The 12,589-nt window shown below is 46.1% G+C and overlaps 1 protein-coding gene across 2 annotated transcripts in view; it reads left to right on the top strand.

Moving 5' to 3' along the window:
• Positions 1 to 8,199: 8,199 nt before the first annotated feature.
• The window catches only part of Tgfbrap1 (transforming growth factor beta receptor associated protein 1), a 53,849-nt gene continuing 49,459 nt past the window's right edge, over positions 8,200 to 12,589 (top strand). The window contains exon 1 of one of the 2 annotated variants that reach the window (XM_048352474.1): positions 8,200 to 8,233. The gene's annotated coding sequence lies outside the window, so the exon portion shown is untranslated. Of the gene's footprint in view, positions 8,234 to 9,027; positions 9,424 to 12,589 lie in introns of those variants that run through there. The other variant, XM_048352473.1, reaches the window with a different exon arrangement.

The following is a 12,589-nucleotide window of genomic DNA, read 5'->3' as shown; positions in this document are numbered from 1 at the left end:
AATCCTCTATAATAAATTTTAAAAACTCTGATCCAATAGATAACATGACAAGAGTACTGGAAAATAAGATTTGAAATAAAAAGATAATGCTGGGAGTTTTTGTATTTCCCTTAATCTATGTGAAATTTCATGTAGAGAAATTGACTTTCAGAGGGGCTAGGAGTATGGCCTAGTGGTAAAGTGCTTGCCTCATATACATAAAGCCCTGGGTTCACTTCCTCAGTACAAAATATATAGAAAAAGTCGGAAGTGGCTCTGTGGCTCAAGTGGTAGAGTGCTAGCCTTGAGCAAAAAGAAGCCAGGGACAGTGCTCAAGCCCTGAGTCCCAAGCCCCAGGACTGGCAAAAAACAAAAGAGAAATTGACTTTTAGAGCTGAAAGGAAATTTAAAAGTCACTCAGAGATGTTGATGTTTTATGCTTATAATCCTAGCTACTTAGGAGGCTAAGGTCTGAGGACTGAAGTATGAAGCTTGCTCAGGCAGGACTCTAATTTCCAATTTACCACCCAAAAGCTAGAAGTGGAGTTATGCCTTCAAGTGATAGCCATGAACCTTGAGCAAAAAGGGAAGGTCCTGTGCCCAGGTCCTGAGCTCAACTCCCAGTACTGTATGTCTGCATATGCACACTCGTGCACGTGTGTGCGCACACACACTGAAGTCAATTCTTAAAAACAATATATATATTTGATTATTTTCAGAGCAGGAGCTTATCTGAAAGCGATTGTGATTAAATTCACTGTAATGTTGAAACAGTTGAATATTCTAAGTTGGAATTAAATGTAGCTTCATGGTATAACCTGATATTCCATATTAAAATCTGATTTGCTGTCACTATAACAATAGTGAGGCAACTGCCTTAAAAAAAAGAAGTCTGGGCTTGTAATCAGCTATATTCTGCTGTGTGGAGACCATAGGTAGGTTGGTCTCTCAGCTCTTCATGAGAAAAATGTTGAGCTAATAACTTCTGTGAAGAATGATCAAAATAGAGATAGAACATACTTGGGCTTGGAGTAGGAGCTTATGCACCAGTAGCTAGGTTTTAGAAAGTTATTGGGCCAGGGCTGGGAATATGGCCTAATGGCAAGAGTGGGTTCAGTTCCCCAGCACCACATATATAGGAAATGGCCAGAAGTGGTGCTGTGGCTCAAATGGCAGAGTGCTATCCTTGAGCAAAAAGAAGCCAGGGACAGTGCTCAGGCCCTGAGTCCAAGGCCCAGGACTGGTGCAAAAAAAAAAAATTATTGGGCCATAGAAAGCAGTCTTGAGACTAGGAGAAATTGCACACTTTCGAGTGGTCCAGATTTGGATTATAACCCCACTCCTACTCTTTCATATATATATCATCCCTTCTAGCTGTAGCCTCATTATCCCTGAGATTGAATTAATATGCCACCTCATAGTTTTGTAAAAATTGGAGCTAAGGTGATTAGGTCAAATATCTCTCCCATTGCTTCCATCTGGAAACCTGTCAATCATAGCCAGTTAATTGTCATCCAAGGAGAGAAGTGTCAGAGGGTGGTGATGTAAGAGGAAGCCAGGTTAATAGCCTGAACACCTGGTTACACGTCCTTTCTGTACTCTGTTCTTGTGGTTTTCATCTAGCCTGAATCCTCAAAATGTTCATCTGGCTTTTTCTGCTTATGTGGTACTGAGGAACCAAACTCAGGGCTTCATGCGTGCAAAGGATGCACTCTACCACTAAGCCATGTTCCTAGTCCCTCCAGTTTTTTTTTCAAACGTCCCAGTTTGAAAATTCTTTCTTGCTTTAAAACAAATCCACTAATATTACTCTACATGCATCTAAAGCAAACTTGGTGGGATGGTTATATATGCTGACACATGCTTGCAATTCCAGCACTTGAAGTTGAGACAAGAAGATCAAAAGTTCAAGGACAGCCTGGACAATAGAGAGAGGCTGTCCCACATAACAAAAATCATAAAATAAAAAATGTAAAACTATGGGACTGAGGAGGACATTTTATGTGTGTATACTGGTATTGGGGCTTGAACTTTGGGCTTGGGCATTGTTCCTTAGCTTTTAAGCTCAAGGCTCTACCACTTGAACCACACTTCTTCTTCTGGCTTTTGAGTGGTTAATTGGAAATAAGAGTCTCATAGACTTTCCTGCACAGGCTGCCTTCTAACCTTCATCTTCGCTCTCACCCTCCTGAGTAACCTTCATTACACGAGTGAGCCACCAGCATCTGAAAAGAGGATGCACTTATTGGGGGAAAAAAATCAAGATTAAAAGAGGAAGAACTAAGGTGAGTTTAATATAATCCCTTCCCCCAAGGAAAGAGACTATCTGGTAATGCCTGCCCATCCCTTCCAGGGCAGAACCTCTAGATTATTGTCTTGATTAATCTGCAGTTTCCTCACTGTGGTTGAGTCAGAATTTCTGACTCAGAAGGTTGGTGTGAAAGCCCAAGAATTTTCACTTCTAAAAAGTTGTGGAATGGATAGCTTCAAATATGGCTAGGCAGAAGGGTTGCTTCATGAAAATTTCAGCCTCATCACATAGACGGGGAAGCCACAGACATTTCAGTGTGTGACCAATTACCAGACAGGACGAAGGGCATCTCAGAATTTCTCCAGAATCAGTGACAGGAAAACCAGATCTCTCTTTTGTTGACTTGGCATTTCAGATCTCTATCTGGGGACAGCCCTAAAGAAAAAGGGAAGGCCTCATGATCAGATTATTGTCATTGGGACAGAATGAGAGCTTGAAACAAGATTTTATTAGCATTTTTATTTGGTGACAAAAGCAAGCTAAGGTGAAGCCAGTCAATGCTGGCATCATCTCACTAGGTGGTGAGTTCCTGAGGAGCAGGTGATTGACATTTCCTTTCACTCTCATCTGACTCACTAGTATGTACTATGTCTAGAGTTAGTAGGTATTCGATAAAGGTTTGTGGAGTGAATAACTCACAACAAAATATATACCAAGGACTGATTCCGCTTGCTCATGGTACAATATCTGATATATTGTGCTATGACTATTATCTTTGTCAACAATATGATCAGAAATTTAGGGAGCTTCGAAGAGAAGATAACAGTTTAAGCAATACTTCAGATTTTGGACTTGTGTTTTTAGTAAAGACTTGGTTATTGTAATTTCCCATTCCTTTTACACTGAGATCAGAATAAAAATGTGCTTGCTTAAACTACTGGCTTTAGAAAGCTAGTGTCCCATCTGTTGAGGCTGCTGTGCTTTACAACCATCAGAAAACATTTCACACAGCTCTGGAGCTGAGGCAGCCCGAGGCGCTGGCATATTTGACGTCTGGTGACTGCCCCTTCCTCATAGATGCCCCCTCCTAGCTGTGTTTTCACCTGTCAGAGGGGCAAATGGGCTCTCGTCTTCTTGGGTAAGGACACTAATCTCATTCACGAGGGCTATGCCTAAAGGCCTCGCCTACTAATACTACCACACGGAGGAGTAGGTTTCAACATGTGCTTTACAAAGACATTCACATCGTAGCACTCATTTGCCAATTCATCTTTTTTTTTTTTAATCTCCAGATCAATTGGTAAGAGGTATAGCCACACTCGGAGCCTTCCTTCTCTCTGCCTTTTCTCCTCCATTCTGTAAGCGGCAGTCCTCTGATCCTAGAGTTGAGGACAAAGCTGTTCACCAACATAGGCGCCAAGAATGGATTTCGCCTTGGCCTGAACTTCCCAGAGATTTTTTTTTTTTTTTTGCCTGTCCTGGGGCTTGGACTCAGGGTCTGAGCACTGTCCCTGGATTCTTTTTGCTCAAGGATTCTTTTTGCTCAAGGCTAACATTCTACATTTGAGCCAGAGCTCCACTTCTGACCTTTTCTGTTTATGTGTTGTTGAGGAATCGAATGCAGGGCTTCATGCATGCAAGGCAAGCGCTCTACCACTAAGCCATATTCCCAGTCCCCTAGAGAAAGTTTTTTTTTGTTTTGGGGTTTTGTTTTGTTTTGTTTTGTTGTCATGGTGCTTGAACTCTGGGCTTGGGTGCTGTCCCTGAGCTCTTCAGCTCAAGGCTAGCACTCTAACACTTGAGCCAGTGCTCCACTTCTAGTTTTCTGGTGGTTAATTGGAGATAAGAGTCTCATGAACTTTCCTGCCTGGAGTGGCTTTGAAATGTGATCCTCAGATCTCAGCCTCCTGAGTAGCTAGGATTATAGGCGTGAGCCACCGGTGTATCCAAGGTTGTGTGTGTGTGTGTGTGTGTGTGTGTGTGTGTGTGTGTGTGTGTTGATACAATGGCTTAAGTTTAGGTCTGGGCATTATCCCTTAGCTTTACAGTCAAGCCTGGTACTCTATGGCAGTCTTCAGGTCTTAGCCTCCTAAATAATTAGGAGGTGCCTGGTTTCCATCCAGTTATCTTTGGGGCTCACTGTTAAAAGAGTGTGCTCAGCATATGTGAGCCCCTAGGTTCAAACCCCAGCACACACCCCAGAAACCCTCTCAATAATTTATTTCATCAGCATTAGGCACCAAATCATCAAGAATATTTTAAAAATCCATTTGCTGGTGGGTCATGCCTGTAAATCCTAGCTACTGATGAAGAAAGAGGAAATCTGAGGTTTCTGATTTGAAACCTGGCAGACCCAACACATTGGAGACTCATCTGCAGTTAACCAACACATGCAGAAGTGGCAGCAAGTGGTAGAGACCAGCTGTGAGTGAAAACACTGAGTGAAAGCACAAGGCCCTGAGGTCAAGCTCTGGCACCAGGACACCCATCCGCCCATGCTTTTTTTTTTTGTAATGGTTGAATGTTTTCTACTTACAGAAAGAAGGCAAATAGCAGAGGGCCTGATAGAGTCACTCCTTGCCTCAAGCTTGTGCACTCACACAATGTGACAGTAGTAAGTAGAAATTAGTCTGCAGCAGCAGAGAATCCCTTGTGTCTGAGCATCTCTTCATCTGCCTCAGTTTTCTGTTAGAGCAGATCTTTGTCCCATTCTTTAACAAAATACTCCTACCATATCTGGCGTGGGCTCAGGGGCTATTGGACAAATACTAATAATCAAAGTTAATATTTCCCTTGAAAACCATATACAATTGACTTGTGCTCTTAAATGTATCAGTAAAAAAAATGAGAAATTTAGAATTAGCCTATGCAGATGTTTGAACATGCTGTATAGTCTAGGTGGTTACCTAGCAGTGCCTGTCATTTATGACTTAGACTCTTCTGTAAGTGCTGGTAGATGTTTCTAGATAGAATCATGTGCTCACTTAGAGCTCACCATTCTAAGAACCCCAGTCTCACAACTGATGAGTTGATGGAGGTTCACATATTCTTTTTGAGCCTGGCTGGAGTGAGGAGCCTGGGCTGAATGTGGTCGCTTTTCTGCCTCAGGTTCCACTTGAGCGTTGGCCTCAGACTTAGGGGCCATGGACTGCTGTGTGCCCCTCTCAGAGCTCTGTGCTTCTGGCATCCCTTCCCCCGAAGGAGGCACAGCCTCCCTTCCATTGTGTGGCCTGGAAATCACACTAACAAAATATGAATGGTAGGCCACAGGTTTACTCTTTTGTGTGTGTGTGTGCCAGTACTGGGACTTGAACTCACCTTCATGCTCCTGCTTTGTCTTTTTCAAGTGCTGTACCATTTGAGTCAAATATCTACTTCTAGCTTTTGGGGTAATTGGAGACAACAATCTCATGAATTTGTCTGCCTGGGCTGGCTTCAAACCAAGATCCTCAGATCTCTGCCTCCTGTGCAAGTTGGATTACAGGCGGGCATAAACCACTTGTCTAGATTACTTTCTGATGCCTTTTTAATTAGATGGTTCATTCCCCAAGCTCGGTTTTTCCTCCTCTGAAAGAAGACCACCATATAGAACCAGGTATCTACCTCCAAGTTTGGGGTTAGAAGTTGTATGGGGGGCTGCCATCTTTGTGCTGTAATCCCCAAGGGTTAGAATTGGAAAGTCAGGGAGAATCATTATGATAGGAGTTAGTAGAAAAACAAGCAGTCAGGGAATTGTGACCTCTACAGCCCGTAGATGGCGGGACAAGGTGAGAAATCTAAACTTGTCTGACGAGGAAATGGGTCAGGGGGCTACAAAGGAGGCACTAGATCTTTGGTGCCAAGACCTTATAGGAAACAAAAAGCTGTCTTCAAGGACCTCTCTCCCCACTTAATCCAAATCCAATTTCTGCCACAGTTTAAAAGGCCCAATATAGCTAAGATGGCCTGAAGTATTCTTTGGTGAAATGGCTATGCCGCCTGTTTTACTTTTTTAAATTTAAATGTTATTGTAAAGGTGATATACAGAGGGGTTACAGTTACATAAGTCAGGTAATTTTCTCCCACTTTTTCCCTTCCCATCCTTCCTGCCCCCAAGTTGTAAAGCTCATTTCCAACATAGTGCCTAGTATCACTGCTGATTTGTTTCACATTTTGTCCCACTGTTTCTGTGATTCTCCTTCCCTTCCCCAAATCAAATAAACTGATATACAAGACAAAGGATACAGAAATCAAAAACAGTGACAAAAAAGAATAACCCAAAGGAAAAGAAGAAAGAAAAAAAAGAAATAACTGCAAACGATACAATAAAAGAACCTCATTTTCATTTCTTGGAGTTCATTTCTATGAGCATCATTCTATGTGGTCATATACACGTAGCTATGGAGCCATTGTGATCCTCTCCTAAGAATATCCTCCTTTGTCCTCAGTGTGCGGATTCTTTCTTAGAGTGCTGTTTAGTTAATCATGTCCAAGTGTAACTTGGATTAACTTGTAGATTTATAGACATATCGTAGATGTTACAAATGAGGGAAACCATGCAGCTTATGTTTCTTTGGGTCTGGCTTACTTCACTTAATATAATTTTTTCTAAGACTTTCCATTTCCTTATGAATGGGGTAGTGTCATTCTTTCTGAAGGAAGCACAGAAGCATTGTATATATATACCACATTTTCTTGATCCGTTTGTCCACTGAGGGGCATTTGGGTTGATTCCATTCTTGGCTATGGTAAACAATGCTGCAATGAAGACATTCGTGCTGATACTTTTAGTGTGGGCTGGTTTGTTGGTCAATTGGATAAATGCCCAGGAATAGCGTTGCTGGGTCAAAGGGAAGCTCTTATGCTAAGTCTTTCCAGGAGCCTCTATCCTGCTTTCTGGAGTGGTTGAACCAGTTTACATTCCGGATACCAGTGTAGTAGTGGTCCCTTTTGGCCACATCCCCACCAGCATTGGTTATTATTTTTCTTGGTAACGCCTTTCTAACTGGGGTGAAGTGGCATCTCGGTGTTTGCATTTCTTTTAGCCTCATGCTCTTTCTCTGCCATATTTCTTTTCTAATAAAACTTTGCAGTCACTTTTACTTATGTCCACCGCTTGATCCTGAAACCGCCTCTTGCTAGATGCAAGATCCCAGGACCCATTTAACTGCCATAAATTTCTGGTAATAATAGGGAGAAACTTATTTTATTTACATATGAATCATCAGCACTGACAACTCAGGAAATGATTTCTAATATATATATAATGATAGCACACATTTGTATTATATATTGAATTTTTACTACATGCTGGGCTCATGGATTCATGGTGAGGTAGGATTTTTCTCTGTACCTGGATCCAAAGGAAGAGCTATTGGCGGACTTGGCCGCACAGGAACATGCCAGTGGGGCAGGGGTCGTTCGAACCTGTAACCCTAGCTACCCGGGAGGCCGAGATGAGAGGATCACGGTTTGAAGCCAGCCACGGCATCTCCAATGAACAACCCCGGAGGGGACGTGGGGCTGTGAATCGAGCCGTAGAACGCCAGCCTTGAGCGAAAGGGCCCCGGGTTCAAGGCCCGGAACCGGCACCCGCAGCCCTCCTCCCCCAGGGACTGGCATTCAAGTCCCCGGGCCGGGCCCAGCCGAGGGGGCCTGCGGCTCCGGGGGCGCAGCGGGGCGCGGCCGGCGGGACCGCGGAGGACGGGGCGGGCGAGGAGGGGCCCCGTCACCCCGGGGCGCGCGGGCGGGGCGGGGCGGGGCGGGGCGGGGCGGGGAGGGAAGGAGGGAGGGAGGGAGGGAGGGAGGGAGGGAGGGAGGGAGGGCCGAGCGCGCCGGCGGCTGGGCGGCGCGGGGCCGGCGAGCTCCCGCCCTCCGCCGGCGCCGGGCGGCGGCCCACGTGACGGGAAGCGGCGGCGGCGGCGGCGGCGGCGGGGCCGGCAGCCCAGGAGCCGCGGGCCGAGCGGGCGCGGGGCCCCCAGGCCGCGGGCGGGCGGGCGGCGCGGGACGGCGGGCTCGGGCGCGGTGAGTGCGCCGGGGGAGCGCGGCGGAGGGCCGGGGCGGAGGGCGGAGGGCGGAGGGCGGAGGGCGGAGGGCGGGCGGCGGGGGCGCGGGGAGCCGGCGCGGAGCCCGCGTCTGCAGGACCCCGGGCAGGTGTGCGGCTGGCGGTGCGGCGTTCCCGCGGGGGCGCGGACGTCGTGGGGTGCGTGTCCGGCAGGGGGACAGTCCGCAGCCCTCGTCCTTGATTCGGGGTGTAGGGAGAGGGACGGGACCGACCCCCGCCGGTGCCCGTGCCCCCCCCTCCCGCCCTCGGTGTGGTGGGGCTGAGCTTTCTCCTCTGCCCACCCCACCCCCGTGGATTTCAGGGCTGACATTCTGGGTCACACTCAGGCCCGAGTGATCCCCAGAACTGGAAGGACCAGGCTAAGGGAGTGCTACCCCAGGAGGCCTCTGCCGGGCCGGCTGCACCCCGCGGGGCTCCTGCGCCCTGGCCGGGCAGGTGGCAGTCGGTCGGCTTCTTCCTGTGCCTTCCGTAGGGATGGATGCTTTTAAGGATTTGGGGGTTGCCCCTGGCTTGGCCCCGATCTGCTCTTGCTTCTGTGCAGGGGTTGTTGGGAGACACCCCCCCCCCCCAACTCTAGCTGCCTTGGGGCCCTGCCTGGGGCTTGGCCCGGCGCTACTCCGTGCATGTATTCCGAGGGAATTTTATCGGGAGCCGTTGGCAGGCATCTGGTCATCCGGAGGGGCCGGGTTGAGGCACGGGGAAGGTGTGTGGGGAGGACCCAACCTGCCCGCACCTGAGCTCAGGAGGACCCCACCGAGAGGCTGTGTGGTGCCCGCCACGTCCTCAAGGTGGTGGACAGCTGAGGACTCACAGCTTCGTGGTCATGGTCAGATAGGAAGGAACATTGGGCCAGCTGCTTCCTTTTCTTTTCCCTTTCCTTTCTGCTAGCCAAGCAACCTCAACAGTCACAGCTGCCTCCTCCATGGGTAGTAAAAGGCCGCTTAAGATACAAGACCCTGCACCCCTGTACCGACCAGAATTCCCCGGAACCCGCCCTTCCCCCAGGCCCCAGCTCATCTGTGAAATGGAACCGTCGCTACAGCTGTGCTGAGGGCTGTGAGTTCAGATCCTACCCCTGCCATTTCACAACTTTGGCGTTTGGGCTATTTACTGGACATTGTAAATCAAAACAAGACTACCGCTACCCAAGGTATGTGGGTTCTAATAAGGAAACGCATGAGGATAACACCTGACTTAGAGCCTGGCACTTACTAGAGGTGTAAAAACTAGTTACCAACTGTAAATGACAGTGGAGAGTTATGTTTCACTCGGATCTGAAAATGTATGGTTTTATGCTGTGATTAGTGTGTGACTTCCGAATTCCAATTGGCTGTGCACATCTCCACTTTCCTCTGAGTGGCAGCCCTCTGGTCCTAGAAATAGGGACAGAGCTGTTCACCACCAGAGGCTCCCAGGATGGATTTAGCTTTGGCCTGAGCTTCCCAGAAACAAGACAGATTTTTAAAAGACATTCTTCCACTGAATGCTGCTGCATCTGCTTCTCCTTCCTCTTCCTCTCCTCCTCCTTCTCCCCTTCTTCTTCCCTTTTTTGCTGAATCTGGAGCTTGAACTCAGGATCTAGGCATAATCCCTTAACATTTTCACTCAAGCTTGGCACTCTACCACTTAGTCACAGCTCCACTTCCAGCTTTGCAGTGGTTAATTGGAGATAAGAGTGTCATGGACTTTTCTGCCCCTGTCAGCTTCCAATCTTGACCCTCAGATCTCATTTTCTGAGTAGTGAGGATTATAGGTGTGAGCCACCGGCACCTGGCTTCCATCCAGTTGGAGGGGATGAAAAAATCATAGAGCCCGCTATTTTAAAAATACTATATTTCGGGGCTGGGGATATAGCCTAGTGGCAAGAGTGCCTGCCTTGGATACACGAGGCCCTAGGTTCGATTCCCCAGCACCACATATACAGAAAACGGCCAGAAGCGGCGCTGTGGCTCAAGTGGCAGAGTGCTAGCCTTGAGCGGGAAGAAGCCAGGGACAGTGCTCAGGCCCTGAGTCCAAGGCCCAGGACTGGCCAAAAAAAAAACAAAACAAAACAAAAAAAATACTATATTTCCATAGGCTTTATTTGCAACTAGCGTTTCTGGTTTCTTCTTTAAAAGGCAGGGGGAGTTCTTAATGGCCTGCTCCTTTATGATAATATTAAAAACTCAAGGAAATTCTACTAACAGTTTTAAGCATCTTCATCTTGGTCTGAATCCAGAGCTCATTAGAAATACATTAAAGTCATCATTTGTGGCAGCCAGGTGTTCAGTTTCTGCCGAATAATTTGGCTCAGGCTTTACGACTCAGCGCCTCTGTGGCAAACCTGACCCGTTTTTCTTTATTAAAAAAATTCGTAACTACTCAACGAATGTAGAAATACCAGCTCAATTTGGGGTTGCCCAAATGAGATAGAAGTCTTCCTGTCAAATGTATTCAGAAATCTTACGGATGGCTGGAGAGCAAGATCTTCATAGCCAAGTAGCTGCTGCTGAGTAAATAATGCATGGAAATGAGGACACCTTCCTGGCATCTTATAGGCAGGTGACAATTCTTTGTTGCTGTTTGCAGGCTCAGTACTGAGAAAGATGTTATCAAGTAAATTCCTTGGAGACCTCTGTTCTCACTTGATAGCTTTTACTTCCTCAGGTTCCTTCTTCAGGTATAACCGTTGATATAGCTTTTAGGATGTACACGATGTATATACACTAATCTACACATGTACATGCAACACATATACTCACAATATATGTAGTGTGTATGTGTGGTATGTGTATGTTGTGTTCGTGCGTGTGAGTATACACAGTCATCCTTAACTACCCATGGGGAATTGGTTTTAAGGACTTTTACAGATAGAAAAATTTGTGGATGCTTAAGTCCCTGATATAAAATAGCATAGTATTTGCACAAAATAGACACACGTCCTCCTGTATACTTCAAACCATCTGTAGATTATATGTAATACCTCATACAGTGTAAGTACTATGTAAAAAGTTACTATAGTGTATTGTTAAGGGAATAATGACAAGCAAACATGTTTAGTATAAGACGTGTTTTTCCCCCTCAGATACTTGGTAAAATCCACAAATGTGGAACCCAAGGATGTTGGGTTGTGTATATTTCTATATATTGAATAATTTTGGGGTGCTAGAGGTATGGCTTAGTGATAGTGACTGCTTGGCAAATATCTGAGGCCTTGAGTTCAAAACCTAAGTATCATTTATATATATACATATATATGTATATATACACACACACACATACATATATAGACATATACATATGCTGTTGGCTCAAGCGTTTATTCATAGCTACTCAGGAGGCTGAGATCTGAGGAACAAATTTTGAAGACAGCCCAGGCAGAAAATACTCATGACTCTTATCTCCAGTTAACCAGCTAAAAGCTGGAAGTGGAGGCATGGGTCAAGTGGTAGAGTGCCAGCCTTGAGTGCAAAGGCTAAGAAAGAGTGTGATGCCCTGATTCCAAGTCCTAGAATGGGCTCAGAATTCATTAATTAACTTCAGTTGTTATGCCCTGGAAAAAAAAACAGTTACTTACAGTTTTTATTTCATAATGTCATCAAGATGACAGGGTGGATGTTAAAATGTTAGACCTTAGCGGCCTTCCCCCTCTCTCTTCTTCTTCCTCTTCCCCTCCTCTCCTGAAATTGGTCTGTTGTGCTTTAACTAGTGAAAACATTATTATCTCTTTCACACCCACATGCTGGTCAAGTGCTACCTATTAATTTTCAGAAAGGGAAAAGCCTGGTACAAGCCAATAAGTCTGTTGTTGATTTCTAACAAATGTCAAGATTATGTCATTAAACAGATGGCTATCAGACTTGGAAAACACCGGGCCAGCCTGGTGTGCCATTCGATAAGAACAATTGATGTTACATAAACGTTTATCCTATTTGGTGGAAAAACTCTAAGCACGTAGATTGTCTCTGTCTCGTTTCCAGCAAGGCATGTAGAATAGTAAGATTGCTTTTCTAGACCCACACTAGAGAAGCAAGAGTTCTGCTGATCTCTAGGGTCCTTTGGAGTTGAGCTATGTCAATCACCATTAAGGACTCTCCAAAATTCTTGCTTGGAGTTATTGCCTTGTCCAGGTGGGCCAGATGCTTAGCAAGGATCTGAAATCATACTTTTCCCCCTTGATTCCCTGGAAAGAATGTGGCTCTGGAATTAGAAAGCCTGAGGAGAAATCCTGTGTCATGACAAGTAACTTTGTAGCTTTGGGCACCGGTTACCTCCATCCCTCCATAGTAATGTCAACTCCACAGAGTCATTGGAAGACAGAAAGCAAACCGCAATAT

This window comes from Perognathus longimembris, chromosome 8 (assembly GCF_023159225.1).
Source record: "Perognathus longimembris pacificus isolate PPM17 chromosome 8, ASM2315922v1, whole genome shotgun sequence".
NCBI classification, from domain to species: domain Eukaryota; kingdom Metazoa; phylum Chordata; class Mammalia; order Rodentia; family Heteromyidae; genus Perognathus; species Perognathus longimembris.
The sequence above is the reverse complement of the archived record's forward strand: the minus strand, read 5'-3'. Positions and strand labels throughout refer to the sequence as shown.